Source organism: Siniperca chuatsi, linkage group LG13 (assembly GCF_020085105.1).
Source record: "Siniperca chuatsi isolate FFG_IHB_CAS linkage group LG13, ASM2008510v1, whole genome shotgun sequence".
NCBI classification, from domain to species: domain Eukaryota; kingdom Metazoa; phylum Chordata; class Actinopteri; order Centrarchiformes; family Sinipercidae; genus Siniperca; species Siniperca chuatsi.
In genome coordinates, this window is record NC_058054.1 from 23,580,256 (window position 1) to 23,598,718 (window position 18,463).

Genomic DNA, 18,463 nt, shown 5'->3' on the forward strand with positions numbered 1-18,463 from the left:
ACCTGACCAGTGATGACATGTTTAGCTACATGTCTTCATTCCGCAGTTGGCTGTCGAGGTGGTATCCAGCAAACAATGTGGGCTTTGTAGACAATTGGCGGACTTTATGGGGAAGACCTGGTCTAATTAGGAGAGACGGCATTCATCCCACTTTGGATGGAGCAGCTCTCATATCTAGCAATCTGGCAGAGTTTATTAGTGGACCAAAACCATGACAACCCAGAGTTGAGACCAGAAGGCAGAAGAAGTTAACAGAAGAGGAGTTACACATAAAAACCTAAATAAAATTACCACAGCTGAAATAGCACAACAAAATAGGAGAATTAAATGTGGACTCCTAAACATCAGATTTCTGTCATCTAAAGCTGTACTAATGAACAATTTAATATCAGAGTATCACATTAATTTATTTTGTCTTACTGAAACCTGGCTGAGTCATGAAGAATATGTTAGCCTAAATTAATCCACTCCGCCCATATTAATGCTCACATTCCTTGAGGCACCGGCCGAGGAGGTGGAGTTGCAGCCATCTTCAACTCAACCCTAAACCTAAACTAAATTATAACTCATTCGAAAGCCTTGTTCTTAGTCTTTCACTCCAAACCTGGAAAACACGACCAATTCCATTTGTTACAGTGTACTGCTCTCCTGGTCCTTATTCTGAATTTTTATCGGAATTCTCAGAGTTTTTATCAAGTTTAGTCCTTAAAACAGATAAAGTAATTATTGTAGGTGATTTCAATATTCATGTGGACGTTGAAAATGATAGCCTAAGTACTGCATTTATCTCATTATTAGACTGATTGGCTTTTGTCAGAGTGTACATAAACCCACTCACTGTTTTGACCACACTCTTGACCTTGTTCTGGTATATGGCATTGAAATTGAACATTTGATAGTTTTTCCATAGAATACTTCGGACCATAATTTAATAACTTTTGTACTCCTATTACTGGACTACATGCCATTAGGCACTCCTACTCTAGATGTATATTTAATAGTGCTGTAGCTAAATTTAAGGAAGTGATTCCATCTGTTTTTAATTCAATGCTATGTCTCTACATAACAGAGAACTCTAAGCTAATTTCAGCCACTCCCAAATTGACCATCTTGTTGACCTGGAGTCCTGGAGGCTCACTGTACTCACGGCACTCGATTCTATCGCCCCTCTAAAAAAGAAGATAATAAAACAAAAAAGGTTAGCTCCATGGTACAACTCCCAAACCCACAAATTAAAGCAAACATCGTGAAAACTTGAAAGGAAACGGCGTTCCATCATTCTGGAAGAATCTCATTTACAAACAACCCCAGGTTTCTTTTCAGCACTGTAGCCAGGCTGACAGAGAATCACAGCTCTATTGAGCCATGTATTCCTATAGCCCTCAGTAGTAACAACTTCATGAGCTTCTTTAATGATAAAATTTTAACTATAAAAGAAACAATTCATGACACCGTGCCCTCAACTGGTTCCGATTTATCTTCGAACCTTAGAAACAGCTGTAAAACCTGATATATATTTAGACTGCTTTTCTCCTAGTGACCTTCTTCAACTAACTTCAACGATCTCTTCATCTAAGCCATCAACCTGTCTCTTAGACCCCATTCCAACTAGGCTGCTTAAAGAAGTTTTACCCTTAGTTAGCACTTCTTTATGATCAATCTGTCTTTATTAACAGGCTATGTCCCACAGTCTTACAGGGTTTTAGCCAACTATAGCACAGAGACAGCACTGGTTAAATTACAAATGACCTTTTAATTGTATCAGACAATGGACTTGTCTCTGTACTGTTCTCTGTCTTGTTATTTTTTACTGCTGCATTCGACACCATTGACCATCACATCCTATTACAGAGACTGGAACATTTAATTGGCATTAAAGGAACCGCACTAAGCTGGTTTAAATCCTATCTATCAGATCAAACTCTTTGTACATGTTAATAGTGAGTCCTACATGTACGCCAAAGTTAGTCACAGAGTTCCACAAGGTTCTGTGCTTGGACCGATTCTATTCACCTTATATATGCTTCCTTTAGACAATATTATTAGGATAATCGTTCATTGTTATGCGGCTGATACCCAATTATATCTGTCTAATCAGTTAGCTAAACTTCAAGCATGCCTTAAAGACATAAAAACCTGGATGACCTGCAGTTTTCTGATGTTAAACTCTGACAAAACTAAGTTATTGTACTTGGCCCCAAACATCTCTGAGACACATTATCTAAAGATATAGTTACTCTAGATGGTATTGCCCTGTCCCCCAGCACTACTGTAAGGAACCTCGGAGTTATCTTTGTTTAGGATTTATCCTTTTACTCACACATGAAACAAACTTCATGGACTGCCTTCTTTAACTTACATAACATTGCATAAATCAGGCACATCCTGTCTCAAAATCATTCAGAAAAACTAGTCCACACATTTGTTACTTCTAGGCTGGATTATTGCAATTCCTTATTATCAGGCTGCCCGAATAAGTCCCTTAAGACTCTCCAGTTGATCCAGAATGCTGTGGCACGTGCACTGACAAGAACTAGGAAATGAGATCATATTTCTCCAATATTAGCTTCTCTGCACTGGCTCCCTGTAAAATCCAGAATAGAATTTAAAATCCTTCTACTTACTTACAAAGCTCTTAATAGTCAGGCACCATCGTATCTTAAAGAGCTCATAATACCTTAATACCCCATTTGAACACTGCAGTCCCAGAATGCAGGGTTACTTGTGGTTCCTGGAGTCTCCAAAAGTAGAATGGGAGCCAGAACCTTCAGTTGTCAAGCTCCTCTCATGTGGAATCAGGTCCCAGTTTGGGTTTGGGAGGCAGATACCATCTCTACATTTAAGAGTAGGCTTAAGACTTTCTTCTTTGATAAAGCTTATGGTTAGGGCTGGCTTGGGTGAGTCCTGAACCATCCCTTAGTTATGCTGCTATGGGCCTAGACTGCCGGGAGACGTGATGCACTGAGATACTCTCTCCTCCTATCCCTCTCCATGCATTTTCATCCTACTAATGCATGTTACTAACTCGACATCTTCTCTCTCCTCTCACCTTCCGTTGCTTTCAGCAGGTATTTCTGTCTCCGGAACTACAGAGGCTGGATTGGTGATTATGGGCCACCTGCTGCCCCGTGTTCCTGGGCTCAACAACTGCTACTACAATTGTTATTATTAGTCTTACTACTATTATTATCATTATTATTCCTATCACAATAATTTCTATTATTATTACTTTATTAATATTAATATTACCACTATCATTACATTATTATTAATTTGGATTTTGCATTGTGCTTCCCCCTCCCCCACCTTCTCTCTCTCCCTCTCTCAACCCAACCAGCAGCGGTGGATGGCCGCCCACCTTTGAGTCTGGTTCTGCTGAGGTTTCTGCCTCTTAAATCAAGTTTTTCCTTACCACTGTTGCCAAATGCTTGCTCTTGGTGGGATTTGTTGGGTCTCTGTAAATAATATTATAAAGAGTACGGTATAGACCTGCTCTAGACCGTACTAACTAACTTTGAATTGCTGCTGTGTAAATTGAATTGAATTGAATTGAGCAGAGGATTGCAAGCTTCACAGTATTAGTGACCACATCATGTCGTCTACATTTCAGATTTTGTGCTTATCTGACAAATCTTTATGTGACTAGGTTTAAGTGAAAAAGATGGAAACCTTTGATTTTCCATTTAATTAGAAACAATTTGCAGTGAAGACATTTAAATGCTTAAACTCACTTACTGCTTGGTTTGAAGACTTGATTATTTTCCTGTTTTTGACTCTTTTTGACATTTAGTTTCATTAATGCCCATGGTTGAGTTTGTGATGGGATATTAACACTTAGCACTTAGCACATAGTATACAGTATGTCATGTAACAACTATAGTGTCTGTAGTCTGAGGGGTGTGGTCGCTTATGTGTGTGTGTTTATGTGATTCTTTTCATGGGCCTCCCTAGCAGGTCACACTATAATTAAACTCTACATAGATTTCTCACTCGTGTGCGTGAGAGAGAGAAAGCTGGAGTGGGAGAGTACTTCTGTGTTCTCTCTCTCACTGGAGAGCTAATAAGCAACAATACAGTATACAAAGCAATAAATTAATGGCGCGGATAATTAACCAGGAGTGTGGCTGGAGATGCATGACGGAGCACCAGCCACCATTAGGGAACTCAAAATCATAGTGTTTGTGTGCGGCCATTTAAGTGAGTGTGTGTAAGGTACTTGGTTGTGTGCGATTGTGAAAAGAACTACTCAGTTAAGCATGTAAAAAAAAAACTGACAGAAAGACACTAACATTTTCACATCATAAGGAGGTTACTGTAAATATCACTTCCTACTTGTACATACAGTCCATGCTAAGATCCAAGTGCTAAAAGGGTTTCATATGTTTTTAGAAACTCCAGCTTGGCAATAAATAATAAAAAGCAAAGAAACATGTACACCATATGTCTTAAAAGAATCAAGACCCTAATGTAATGCTCTTAAGATCATGCACAATATTTTTTTACACATCCAACTCCACCTGTCATGCAACTGTAGTTTGAAATTTAGTACATCTTTAGAGTGCAAAGATGCACCAACTCAACAAAAGCATTAACTCTGGCCACTAAACAAAAAACATCATTTAAAGCAGCTCATTAATTAGTATCGTGACATTTTTGGTGACTATTTGAGTCACGCAGTTGCAGTATTTTGCATCAGCTGTCACAAAGACCAATTGCCAGTTGCTGCTACATCATCACAATCAAGAGAGACATTAAGATATTAAATGACACAACTCACACTCAAAACTGTGTGTGTAAGGATTGTTTCTATCGGTCATTCTATTAGTCAGCAGCACTCTCTTTCCTCATAATGAGCAATGTTTGCTCACCTGGTGTGAATACATGTTTGTAACTTATGTGGCTTTACTCTAGCTATCCTTTTTTTAAAGATTATTTTGGGCTTTTTGTCTTTATTTGATAGGAACAGTTGAAGAGAGACAGGAAATATGGGAGTGAGAGAGAGGGGATGACATGCAACGTGTGCACACTCTACCAGGTGAGCTACTGGGGCGCCCTATAGCTGTCCTGACTAGATCAGACTCAGACTTAATTATCATTTCATTTGACTTCACTCATTCAGCCTGACATTGTTTTCATGCAAGCCGAGTTCTGTTTGGAGGGGGCTATATTTTTTAGTTTTACCCTAACCAAGTGACAAATTCTTCCTACTTGCGTAATTTTCAGCCAAAGCTGCAGTAGTGGTTGCTGCTAGATTAAAAGAGTACTCCACCAATTTAGAATTGCGCTCCTATAACATTATCGGACATGACAGACAGATGCAAAAGATAGATGCAGCAAAACTAGAGAAATCATCTTTTTTATTCCACGCATTCTTCTTCCTGGTGCCCACAATGCAACTTGGTCACCGACAGTTCGGCCGGAGATTCGAGTGTATTATGCTAGTAGCGGCTAATGTACCCTCAAGGCTAGCCTCAATCAGAGATGAGGAGTGGGCTACAAAGGTCTGGTAAGCTCATTTCTTTCTAGCTCCACACCTGTAGATTGTTTTCATTTTCAAAATTGTAGTCTTCAGCTCCAACTGATGCTGACTCCAGTGACATCACTTGAGGCATATGCAGTAGTACTTCCCAAGACCTAAAAAAACACACTTTGATGTGTAAAAGGCTGGAGGTGGAGTTCCCCTTAAATGTTTTTCATGACTATCTGAGAAATATCCCGATTCAAGAGTTGTTAATTCTGTAAGCCAATTTACAGCAACTTGTATACTGTAGCTGCGTTGATCTCATCCAAGTTTGGCACAATTTCTGTGCCATTTTTTTTTCTTTATCATTCTTAAGTTTCGCAGATTTTTTCCTCCAATCCCCAAATGCACCCCTACCCCTGGGTTTGGGCGAAAATAAAAAATGAAATAAAAAGAAAAGCAAAAACTGTGAACGTACATATGTGTACATTGTACATGAATGCGCTAAAAGAGCGGCGTTCATTGAACATGCGCATGTTTTTGGTGAACTGAACATATCAGTTTGCAACTAATAAACTTGATGGGTCATTTTTTAAATGACACAGCAAGCTGAAGTATCCGACCAGTCTTGGGAAATATCTGCAAGTGAATGATGATCAAACTCACAGCATTTTGTAAAGGAATAAAAATGGAAGAAATGAACGTGAACTAGTTCATTTTTTGGTACTGTGAACTTAGCTCAAAATTCAAAATTGTGAACTATGAACATGATTTTAATCTGTGTAAAGTGAAAAGTGTGAACTTGCACAACACTGCATATATATATATGCACACCAATATACATTATTTTCAGCAAAGTACAAATCAGACACTGTTCATACCAGCCTTGTATGTGTTATGCAGTATCTTGTACTACTGTAGTAGTAAAAATCAGGCCCATGCTAACTTGTCATGTCTATATATTGAACTTGGGTAACGCAAAGCAGATATTTATTTGTAATAACTTTGTTACCTGAACTTTGATTATTTATATTTACAGTCAACGGTACAAGTACATAGAAAAGGAGTAGAATCAAAGAAATACACAGACGTACAGCACTACACAACTGAACAAATGTAATGTGCATACATCACAATAGCCTGGTAGTAGATCTGAAGAGCATTGGACAGACTTCAAGAAATCGCCTATCACACCAGTTCGCTGAGATGGATTCACTACCGACTCAAAGTGTCCAGCAATGATTGAAAAGGTCACTCATGTCTCCGCTGCACCCCTCAACGTCCCATACACCTTAGCCTCTAATCTGAATAGTGTGTGTGTGCTGTGTGTAATCTGAATAGTAATAAGGCTGGCTGACAGATTGATGCATAACAGCAAGGAGCATGCATAGCAGGCAGGCTATTTTGGTGTCAACTCCCTTTATTTTCCAGCTGGCCCTGTTTCATTCAGCCACTTCAGATGCTGTAGATCTGATACAGGGCTTTGAGGCTGGGAAATGACTTTGATCAAAGTTGTATTCTGTCATTTCAACGCACCTGGCGAAGTGGTTTGACATTTTATTTTGTTCCTCTGCTTGTTTAAGGTAAAAGTAAAATGTGTGGTTTCCCTGTAAAGTCTTTCACATTTCTGCCACCACCCCAATACAACAGCGGTGAATGAAATGAAGTTACTTGGGAAATGTAATGACTTACTCATCATATCCTCATTGAAAAGGTAATTGCGTTACTCATCAGCACAGGCAATTAGTTACATATATTACTCGTTACATTACCATCCATTACAAAGCTCATCTCTTTTAGTTTGGATATTTACTGACAGCTAGCTTAGCCCTGTCTGCAGCACTCCAGAAGTCACTTCCTCACAGGATTCACACTCACTCCACCTCTAAACAACCTGAATGAGGGCTTACCAGTGGCTAGTTATCTAAGTAGACACAATGTAAATACGGCAATTTCAGAGTTAGGAAAAGGCATTTTATTCCACTTTTGGTAGAAACAAGCTACCTCCCCACACTATGTTCTGGACCAGTCTCTCCACTAAATACATAGAGATGAAACCCTCCATCCAAATACCAGTAAGGCAGTAAATATGATGACACTCTAAAATGTTGAAGTAATGAAGCATTACTGGAATTAGTGACTATAATGTAATTGCCAAATTTCAAATTGTAATCCCTACACCACTCGTTATAGAAAAAAATAATCACATAAGTATGGCATGAGGGTTGGCGTGATGGGAATTTCATCACGAGGATCTGCATAGACCATCTGCGTGCAGCCCAAAACTTGCCCGGACGAATGCGCGGATTGTACACACATGTGAACAAAGAGCACAAACGCCCATATATGCAGGATAAACAGTACTGCATGCGCGTCCACTTTCAATTTTTTTCAATATCAGCCTATCAGTAATGCATTACTGCCCAACACCAGTGCTCATGGCATTAAAAAAAACTAAATCAATAGCAACTTGTCATTCAGAAATAAATGTCATTGTTACTCTAGAAAATCCATGTGCCTTTGTAAACAGTTTCCATTGGAATGACTCTCTATGGAAGAAATAGTTCCTATGAAAACTGCTGACTGTAATGTCTGTGGATTATCCAGAGTAACAGAAACATTGTTTCTGGAAAGGGATGTTGCAGTTGGGTTGTGAACACCACAAACAGACCTACAGTCACCTCTGTTGTACTGGGATGGGAGCAGAAATTTTTTTGGCAGTTATCTAAAAATGGGCAAATAAAACCAAAAGTGTCTGCATATGTAGATGCAACTAGATTTTTTTTTTTTTTTTTTTTTTGGGTGAACTGACTGGACTAACTGCACTGTGCTTACACTGAAAAAGGGGATAAGCAGGACACATAAGCATATAAGGCCTAAAATACAAAGCAAAGATATATTTTTCCAGGTACCTGGTGATAGTCTAAAATGTGTCTTAAAACTGTGGAAACTATCTTGGGAATTATGAATTTTCCTGGCCAACAATTATCGGAACAAATGAAAGTTATTAGTGGAATTAAAAAACTATTAGCCTGGTCCAACTGGCATTCCAGGAGCTAGTTTACCATCTTTGTTTCCTCTTCTTCCCCCTCGTGGTAACCACTCTGTAGCCGACATGCTTTGTAGCCGTTGGCACAATTACTGGGACTCTGAGGGAGAGCAGTGAGGACTAGACTGTCCTTTAACAATTACCAGCTGCTGTGAATATTAAAATAATATTAAAATGTCTGCCTCCATCTGTGGTCCTGTCCTGATTGCTATCTTAACCTCTGACTGGGGGGGGGGCACAGCAGTCCGGTCTGCTCAGAGACACCAACAAGACTGAGAGGAGCCGCACTTTAATTCTTCTGCCTGTGATTTCTGGATAATAGGGAGGATGGATAATGTATGCATGGCAGATATTACTGTCTGGGCTATAATGTGTAGCCACACAATTCTACATGCATGCACAGTGAACACACACACATACACACACATGGGAAGGAAGCAATACAGAGCTATTATATTTGAATCATCATGGATATCTCTCTCTCTCTCTCTCTCTCTCTCTCTCTCTCTCTCTCACACACACATACACACACACACACACACACACAGTTTGAATCCTCTCTGATAGAAATACCGATGTGTCAAAGCCATGAGGGCAACTCTTAAATCAAGTTGGGGAGAGACGAAGGGCGGCAAGGATGGATGGATAGATGGAAGGAAGGAAGGATAGATGGAAAGATAGAGGGATTTGAGGTGGAGGAATGGATGGAAAGAGGGAGGGGAAGTCCGAGCAAGTTCTACATCGTTTAGTGTTACATGCAAAAGAGGAAAAATTAATTAACAACCTTTCCTCTCCTGACATGACATATTGTTTTACTCACACTCTACCTTCAAGCTGATATTGAAAGTAACCCCGCAACCAGCCCTCCCAGGCAGACAATTACACACACACAAACACACACAGCAGCCCAACTTCCCATTGATAACCAGTAGGATTAATCTCAGCAAGTGATAAAGACACCTAATGACAACTAGTTTGTGGCTACAGTCCGTCACCGGACATGAAAACATGAAAACAATGATTAAAGCCAATGAGATGGAGCACAGGTCCACACACAGATGTACACATACACACAACAATCTGCTTAACTGTTGAAATGTAATATTACAATACATATCTCAGAGGGGGGGGGGGGGCAAGGATGTAATTTGTGGCGGTGCTAATAAATCACACAGATGTTATGAGAGCAGGGACTGAGACAGAGGAGAGGAGAGAGACTTTTTAATTATGACTTAAACATCAAACTCAAAACATGTCTCAGGGGAATCTGCATAATGATTTCATCTCCCTCTTTTTATCTTGGTGGAGCTGAGGGATCTCGTTTTTGTTATTATCATTATATGCACGATTAAATGAATCAACAAGACAAAGACATTGGTAGACAGTACAACAATCAGTGGAGGAGATAAGCAACCTGAGGAACTTTCAGCTAAGTCCACATCCTGAAATATAAAAGGACATGTTATAATTTCACATTTTATATGCTACTTCAAGTGATACAAATGATCTCAAATCTTAAAGTTATTGGTATTTTTTCATGGGAAAATCGTATCCATAAAGCAGTTTGAGTTGTTTTTATTGGGGGTATTCAGATGTTGATGCCACTTTATTATATGTGCTCACAAAGCAAAGTGTATTAGCCTAAATATAAACATAAAGATAAAGATAAAAATCAGCATAATGGTAAAGGCCAACCAAAGTGAGCCTTCACTTACATGTGTACTCACATAAACCTGTGCTTATTACTGATGTCATTAATAAATTACTTATTTTCACAAATAAAGGCCTTAATAGCAACTTTTACACACTTTATAGCGCAGTGGAGGAAAAAGTATTGAGATATTTTACTTAAAGCTAGGGTAGGTAGCAATGGAGAAACTAATAAGAGACAGCTAGATTTTGAAAGTATCCAACCGAAAAAATCCCAACCCCTCCCTTCAGGCCTCCCCTCCAAAGCCACTCCCCCAAAACACATTTTCATGTGCAATGGGTGCACGGGAAGAGTGCGCACAGGTAGGTAGGTAGACAGGCAGGATGGCCAGCCAATCATTTCATTTCCAAATGAAATGATTGGATGGACTTATTTTATACCATTTCATTTATTGATTGCTGTTGGGATGTAAAGAGAATTTCAACAAATACAACAAAAAATGTCCTGTCACAACTGCATTCAAAAGTTAACCAAGTACACAAGTATTGGCAGCAAAATCTACTTAAAGTATAAAATATATATTATATTACTGAGTTATTATTGCTGTTGCTGTTTTATAGAAGCACCATGTATTGATAATGTGCCTTCTATTGTCTTACCAGTATATTTAATTTTAGAGATATAAATAATCCTCAATTTATTCATTTGTGTCTCAGGTTGAATTTTCTAAGAAATGTACAGTGACATCCAGTGTATTTACCTTAATAACCAAACATTAAACACACTTCCCTTACATATACAGCATAACATGATTTCCCATTCGTTTGTGTTCAGTCTTTAAACTATGCTCAGAAACAACCAGATCTGCCATCACGCCTATAGTCTTTACCTGCTAACCTACTAGCCAGAAACTTGTTTTTTTTTGTACTTGTAACATCAGTTGGTACCATTATGTGGAGTGGCTCTAGCTCAGGTAGAGGACTAGGAACCCCTTTCATCATAGGGATAGTATACTGTATATTTCTCATTATGCTTACCACTCTACTCATGTCTCCTTAACTTTTGCTCCAAAGCATTTGTCTGCTTGCTGTTGTATATTTGTCTTCCTGGCTTTTGTTATTTAAAATGTGTTGATGATGTTTTAATTAGATAATTTAACATGTGGCCCAAAAATAGTGGCTGAAAATCTGCCATTTGGATAACACTGGCGCATTTACTATCATGATTAATAATCATGGCTTTTGGCACTGGGATGCCAGTATCTTCTGTCTCCCAGCTTCACCAGTCCCAGCAGCTACACGCACTGGAATACCAGCGCCCCCTGCCACCTACTTCTAGTAACCACAGCAGCCAACCTTAGCAGGATAACCTGTCACCAGTTTCACCAAATGCCAACTTCTCACCCTCCTAGGTCACTTCATCTTCGCCTACGTATCATTCTCCAAGGGCAAGCCTTTATCTCTCACTTACTATCAATTGCTTTCCATCTTCAGTGAATAAACTAACAGTTCCATCTCCCAAGCCGTGCTGAACTCTGTGTTTGGTTCAACCTTCTCGCCAAATGTAACAGGATCACCTTCTTCTACGACGTACAACTGACTCACCCACACAACATCCATCTGTACATTGACCCTGTTGCTTCTGTCGAGTTTGGGGGTTTCTACAATGGAAGATGATTCGCAGTAGAATGGCCCCGGAGCTCACCAGTGAATGCCAGGTCGCTTCCTCCGCTGTCTTCGAAATCTACCCCATAATAGCTCCAGTCATTCAGTGGAGCCGCAAATGGTCTCACAAGTCCATCTTCCATCAACAAAGTTCGCTCCAATGCCCCCTCTATCATACCATTGATGCGTGAAGCTTTCCCACAACGCAGCAACAGACCAAAGAGTTCAAGCTTCACTCATAATCTTTAATTTCCATTAATAAATCATTTAAACACATCTATTGATGGTGTGGTCCTTGCTAGTGAAGTGTGATTTAATGTCCTGAATAAAGTAAAATAAACAAAAGTTAATTGTAGGAAATGTACAAAAGCTAATACATCAAGATTGTCCAGATCCTATGAAAACTTTTCATATTATAATCTGATAATGTGAGGTCTTTAATACGGTAGGCCACAATAGAAATACACACATACACTTACACACACACACACGGACCACATCAGACTTCCCCTCTTTTTCTTTCTTTACCCCCTCTTTAATTCTCTTACACTTCACCCCTCTGCTCTCCCTCCCTCCTTTCCCACCATCCCTTTTGTTCTGTGCACCCCTATTTATCACGGTGTGAAGGTTGAAAGAGATATTATTATGGGGTGTCGGGCTGGAGAGAGGAGACAGGGGTAGCCACACGGATCGCGTGGGGAGAACGTGGGGCTAATGACAGGAGGACAAGCTTGGTCAGTGGCCTGTGGTACCTGCTGGATGTGATAGATGGAGTGCGGAGAGGGAAGAGGAGGGGAGGGAGGAGATGAGGCAGTCCTTTCTTTGCCTGCACATGTATTTTATTTTATTGTTTCTAGGAAATCACTTTAACATTTCTACCATGTAAGAATGGTAGAAGAAGAGACTGTATTTACATGTTGGCTGTACCTGATTGCCGGCAGTGTTTGCTGTTGTTTATGGATGTGTGTTTGCGTGTGGATGTGTGGTGGGAGTTATGGTATTTAGTCATACTGTAATAAAATAAAAAAATATGTTTTAATCCTCCTTAGCTCGTTCTCCATTTCAAAACTTCAATACTTTAAACCTCATGTAAAAGAAACATATTTTGTGGTTGTTGTAGTGTATCAGTAGGCATATATAAAGAATTTCAACTAAATATACTCTCTTAATTGTTTTAATACACCGCACTGCTTTCATAAACCTATAACATCACAGAATCTAAAGTGGCAGGGGGGTAGAACAGTATGTCAGTGAAATGTTTTGACACTTGCGGGCTCACACCCCTGGATTATGTTCAGTAATAATGTTGTTTTACATCCAATGCCAACGTTTTTAAAATTCTTGCTTTCTACAATTTCTGCACATGACAACTACATTATGGTTAAGGCTAGGGAAATACGGTTATGGCAAATTAAATAAAGTTAAGGTATGGTGAAGGTTATGCAACTAAAACACTTGATCAAGGAGTTTAGGGAAAGATTGTGTTTACAGTTCATAAAAAGGCAAATGTTAATTGCAAGTCTATGAAAGGAGGCAAAGTCTGGTCTCCTGCATGAAAGTCTGACGAGCTACATGATCATTCACCACCCCAACCCTATACAACGTGCTACATGAAGTGCACACTACTTCATGCACAACCCTGTCTCCTAGAATTTATGTTTACATATTACTAAATTGTTTTCCCAATTAGCACTGGAGGATTATGTTTAGGCAATGTTTTTTTAAGTAAATGAAGTGCTACATTTATTCTTCTACACTAGAGTCCTAGAGAGGTGGTTAGGGTGGACAGATGGCCAGATGACATCCTGAGTCCCACCTGTGGTGGCAACAAGAACACTTTGGTTAAGGTTTGGAAAAGATTGTGGTTTTGGTTAAATGCTAATAATCACGTTGTGTCTTGTGATTGAAGTCATTGCAGACTTTTTCTGTATCAAATCAAGAAAACAATTAACATAACCATACATACCAACATAAAAATAACCATAAAAAGAAAACAAATGAAACACGTTGTCAATTAACATTTTACTGATACGTTAGTATTAACATGTTTGCGACTTGACAGATACATAATTTGTGTTCATAGGAAACGTAATCTGGCCAGCATTACACTTCCTTCAAAACGTATTTGCTGGTGCAAATTAGTTGTATATAAACCTAATTTCTAGGAGACAGGGTTTCCTTTCATTGTCAATGAACATGTAAGCACAAAGGTCTTAAACAAAATTTTGACACAGGGACCCACTGCAAGACAGGGGCCCAAGATAAAAGCAATAACCATCTTAGGGCCCTCATTACATTATTTAATATTGTGCTTTAATGGTACTTATTTCTAAACAAAATTTCAGCCCAGCCATGCCCGGCTGGAACTTTCAAAAAAGACCAGCTTTCCCTAAACTGCAAGAACTGCTGCCTGGCAAGGATATAAATGGTCATATTACTTCATAACTATTTTAATGTTTTTGTTTCCTCCGTGTACTTTAGAAAAACATTTAAATTGGAGTAATTTCCATTTTGTGTACAATCTAGTATTTACAAAATGTTTCCAGTGTTAATATTTGACCACTCTGCTCTTGCTATAATGACCCAAAATAATAAAATCAATGCTATCTGCTTTGTATGGCCATTTGTTTGGTGCAATTACATGCTTTCTGCATAATACTGTATTTACATAATGCTTATAATAATAATATCAGGCCACTTTTGGTTGTGCTTTTGTTATTAGCACCAAAAGAGCTGGAAAAGAGAAATAAATTGCAATGATTATCCATGATGAGTAATAATCATAAATATTTGATCAAAATAAAATCTTCAGCTTCTTCTCAGGAATGACAGAGGATGGTTTAATTGTTCAAAAAAGCAGCATTTATATTCGTTTGAGTTATGAAAAATTAAACAAGGCAAAATTCATTAACTTTGCCATTCATTTAATCTCACCTTCTATACTTTGTAAATAAAAAAAATACATTACCTCTCCCTCTACTCACACACACAAGTGCAGCCTTGTCTAGAAACAATCTAACAAAGAAGGCAGATGAATATAAAGGCTGGATATCAGACTATTCATCACTAGATGATTACCGGCTGACAGCGGTAATTGAAAAACACTTATTGGGGTGGTTGGGGAGGAGGGCTGGTTTAGTCCCATCAGACAAAATAACCCTCCGAGGGTAAGAGCAGTCTAAAGGTGATGATAAATGGACATATTTTCAAAGGCAAGCTTCAGGTTTGTCTGTTTTCTTTCCTCAAAAACATATCACCTTGATGACAAATATACCTTCCCTTTAGCGATATTCAAAAAAGTAAATTCTGAAAAAATTGTCATTTATAATGAGCAATTTCAACTCTTTTAGGGTTATGTATTATTAAGATTACAAAATCTTCCAGTTAATATAATTCACCATATTCTCTGAACTGTTAACTGCACATATTTCTTTTAATATGTATATTGATCAGAACATTCTCTAGTTCGAATCGACTACCCCTTCCCTTGTTTCTTTCTTGAAATAAGTAAAGCAGTATTTTGTACTTATTACTTTCTTGATATTTAGTAGTATCAAGAAAATGACACAAGTAAAATGACTTGCATTGGGAACAAAACAAAAGCCACGCGACTAGCATGGCTTTAGGGATAGCAAGTTAGCTCTGTTGATCCATCACTTTGATCCAGACTGAAATTTTGTACAGGAATTTCATGGTAGCCAGAGGATGAACCCTCCTGACCTTGGTGATCCCCTGACTTTTCCTCTAGCGTAACGTATTCTCATACAACGGTCCATATGATATCTTGGCCTGGCCTCCAAGTCCGGTGTTTGACCCACCTCGTCCACCTCCCTATGTGGACTTTGTCACTCTTTAAACTACCTCAACAGTAAACGTAACAGCCTACTGGCTTATGATTACGTGGGTTATATACAAACTATAGTGCATTACTTTTCGTAGGTATAAGTATGAACAGTGAATGAGAACAGCCTGCACTACCATGAGATTAAGATTTTTGGTTTTGTGTGATGAATTATTGGATGGATTACCATGAAATGTCATTCATGTTCCCCACATAATGACCTGTAATAGCTTTGGTGATCCCCTGACTCTTCATGTAGTTCCATCATCAGGTCAAAATTTCAATACTTTGGTTTATGACTAAATACCTGCAAAACTAATGACATTCCCATAAACTGTTTGTGTTTAGTGCTAAATTTAGCATGCTAACAAGCTAATCTAAGATGGCGAGTCATTTTCTGCTGAATATTAGCATGTTAACATTGTCACTGTGAGCATGCTAGCATGCTAACTTTAGTATTTTGTTAGGAATTGTTGGGTCTCTGTAAATAATATTATAAAGAGTACAGTCTAGACCTGCTCTATAGAAAAAGTGCAATGAGATAACTTCTGTTATGAATTGGTGCTATATAAACAAAACTGAATTGAATTGAATTTAGCTCAAAGCACTGTTGTGCCAGATACATCCTCACAGAGCCGTGAGCATGGCTGTAAACTCTTTGTCTTGTTGAGTAATTGTTTGTCCCGCTGCATGATGACATCAGGCCTGATTCCAGTAATAAAAATCAAACATGTTTACAATAATCTTAACAGACACTGGAGAAACTATTAGAGTCTTTAAACTCCACTCACAGTAGGATTTCATCTCCCGACTGTCAACACCAGTTGGTCTAGAAAGGAACAGACTCAGTCCAACTTGGTCAGATTCGATGTAGGCTAATACCCAATCAGTCAAACAATTGTAATGTGTGCCATCAGCTTTAGAGAGAATGTTTTTCGTGGCACTAATATTTTATGTTTTTCATTTATTTGAACCATTGGTTTCCAAATAAATCTCCAGTCATTTCTGTTTAATCTTAGAACTGTGTTGTTATGAGAGAAGCTGCATGATCACATTTAGTTAGGTAATACCATTATGCCATTTACTTTTCTGTTAGCAGCCAAGAGTCACCCATTTGCTGAATTTTTTACTTTTTCATGTAAAATAAGACAAAAATGTTACTTTTTCTGCACAGTGTGTCTTTCTATCTGAAATGTGGGTATCACCCTCCCTCTTTCTCCAACTCTCCCTCTCTTTACTTTTTCCCTCCCCCTGTAATATTTCACACCCTCCCCTCCTTACAGTACGCATCATGCTTGGCTCCTGTGCCATCATATCTATCAGGATGCTGTTACTTAAGATGCCATCCATCTCTCTGAGCCTGCTCTCCCTGATATTCAACATGGGCAATACTTAACACTGCTTTTTAACCAACTAAGACATCATCATTACTTTGAGGGATAGGGTCTCTCTGAGTGGACTTGTCCTCCTATTTCATCCCTCCTTCGCACATTCTTTCATCCTCTCCCCAACTCTCTCATCCCCCTGTCCCCCGCTCAGTCGTTCTCATCTCTTTTATCTCTCTTGAGAGGGTTCGATCACTTTATGTTCTGTCCTCTGCAGTGTCTTGTCCTGTGTAATGAGGGTCTTGTACCATTACATGCCTACAGTGTCCTGTCCTATCCATGTCTGTGTCTTGTTCCATGTAATGTGTGCCCTTCATCATTTAGGCGGCTATTGTCTTGTCATGCTACATCTTGTACATTTATGCACTTATCAGAAGCATTTATTGGATAGCCACCATTATACACACTTGGAAGAAATTGCCACTGATTATTTAGTGTAGTAGAATTGCCACTTGAATCTGATGAATCAGTCTGACAAATCTGACAAACTTGAATTTGTCAAAATATTTACAGTTGATACAAGTTACGATCGAGTAGTTATGAAATGTGTTTTCCATTTGATATCAGACTGCTTTGTATCCTGTACAGTAATGTAATTTATTCCATTCCTACATAACATATTTGTCTCTTATTGGTTGGTAGAGATGTCTGTTAAAAGTCTTGTGTTGAGACATGCAACAGCTTAATCATGTTCCAAATTTGTGCCTAACATATATTAAACTGCAAGCAAAAGGCCACAGCTGATATTTTGACGTGTCATTGCAGGAAAAGTACAGGTGTAACTAATAACGTTTATTAAGGCTCCATCCCATTTAGGTGTGTCAGTCAGCCAGCATGTGCAACACCAAGGCTCTGGCACAGAAACACCTAATTGGAATCCACAGTCCTCTTTCTGTGCAAAAATACATTCCAAAGTTTATCTGAAGCTGAAATGAGGCTTCAGCAGTCTGAGTTACAAATGAGTTGAGACAAATCCAATGATTATCTTCCAAAGTTAGACTTTTTAGCACAAAACTCCATCTTTGTGTTTTTATCCCTCCATCACAGCCCAGCACAGAAACACTGTCTGGGGAAACACAAACATTGAATTATGAGGGCCTACTAAGAAGACTGTAACTTTGGAAGATAACCATTTAATTTGATTATCTCAGACTGCTGAAGCTTCATAATAACTTCAGATGATCTTTGGAATACATTTTTGCACAGGACTGTGGATTTTGTCACTATCACCTTAGGAAAGGATCTTTTAATGTCCAGTATGAAAAGGAGGAAAACTGAGCCCAGGCACTAATTTGTGCTCTGGATTTAATGTTGTTTTTGGCGTGAGACAGCCGCTTTCGAGCTCTGTCTCTCACCGCCCAAACAAAGCCAAAAAGCCACTCCTTAATGAAAAATATACACTAGCTATATAG

The 18,463-nt window shown here is 38.8% G+C and overlaps 1 pseudogene; it reads left to right on the forward strand.

Annotated features, from left to right (window-relative positions):
* The first annotated feature begins 280 nt into the window (after window positions 1-280).
* Window positions 281-15,681, forward strand: LOC122886714 (annotated as a pseudogene).
* Window positions 15,682-18,463: the final 2,782 nt, after the last annotated feature.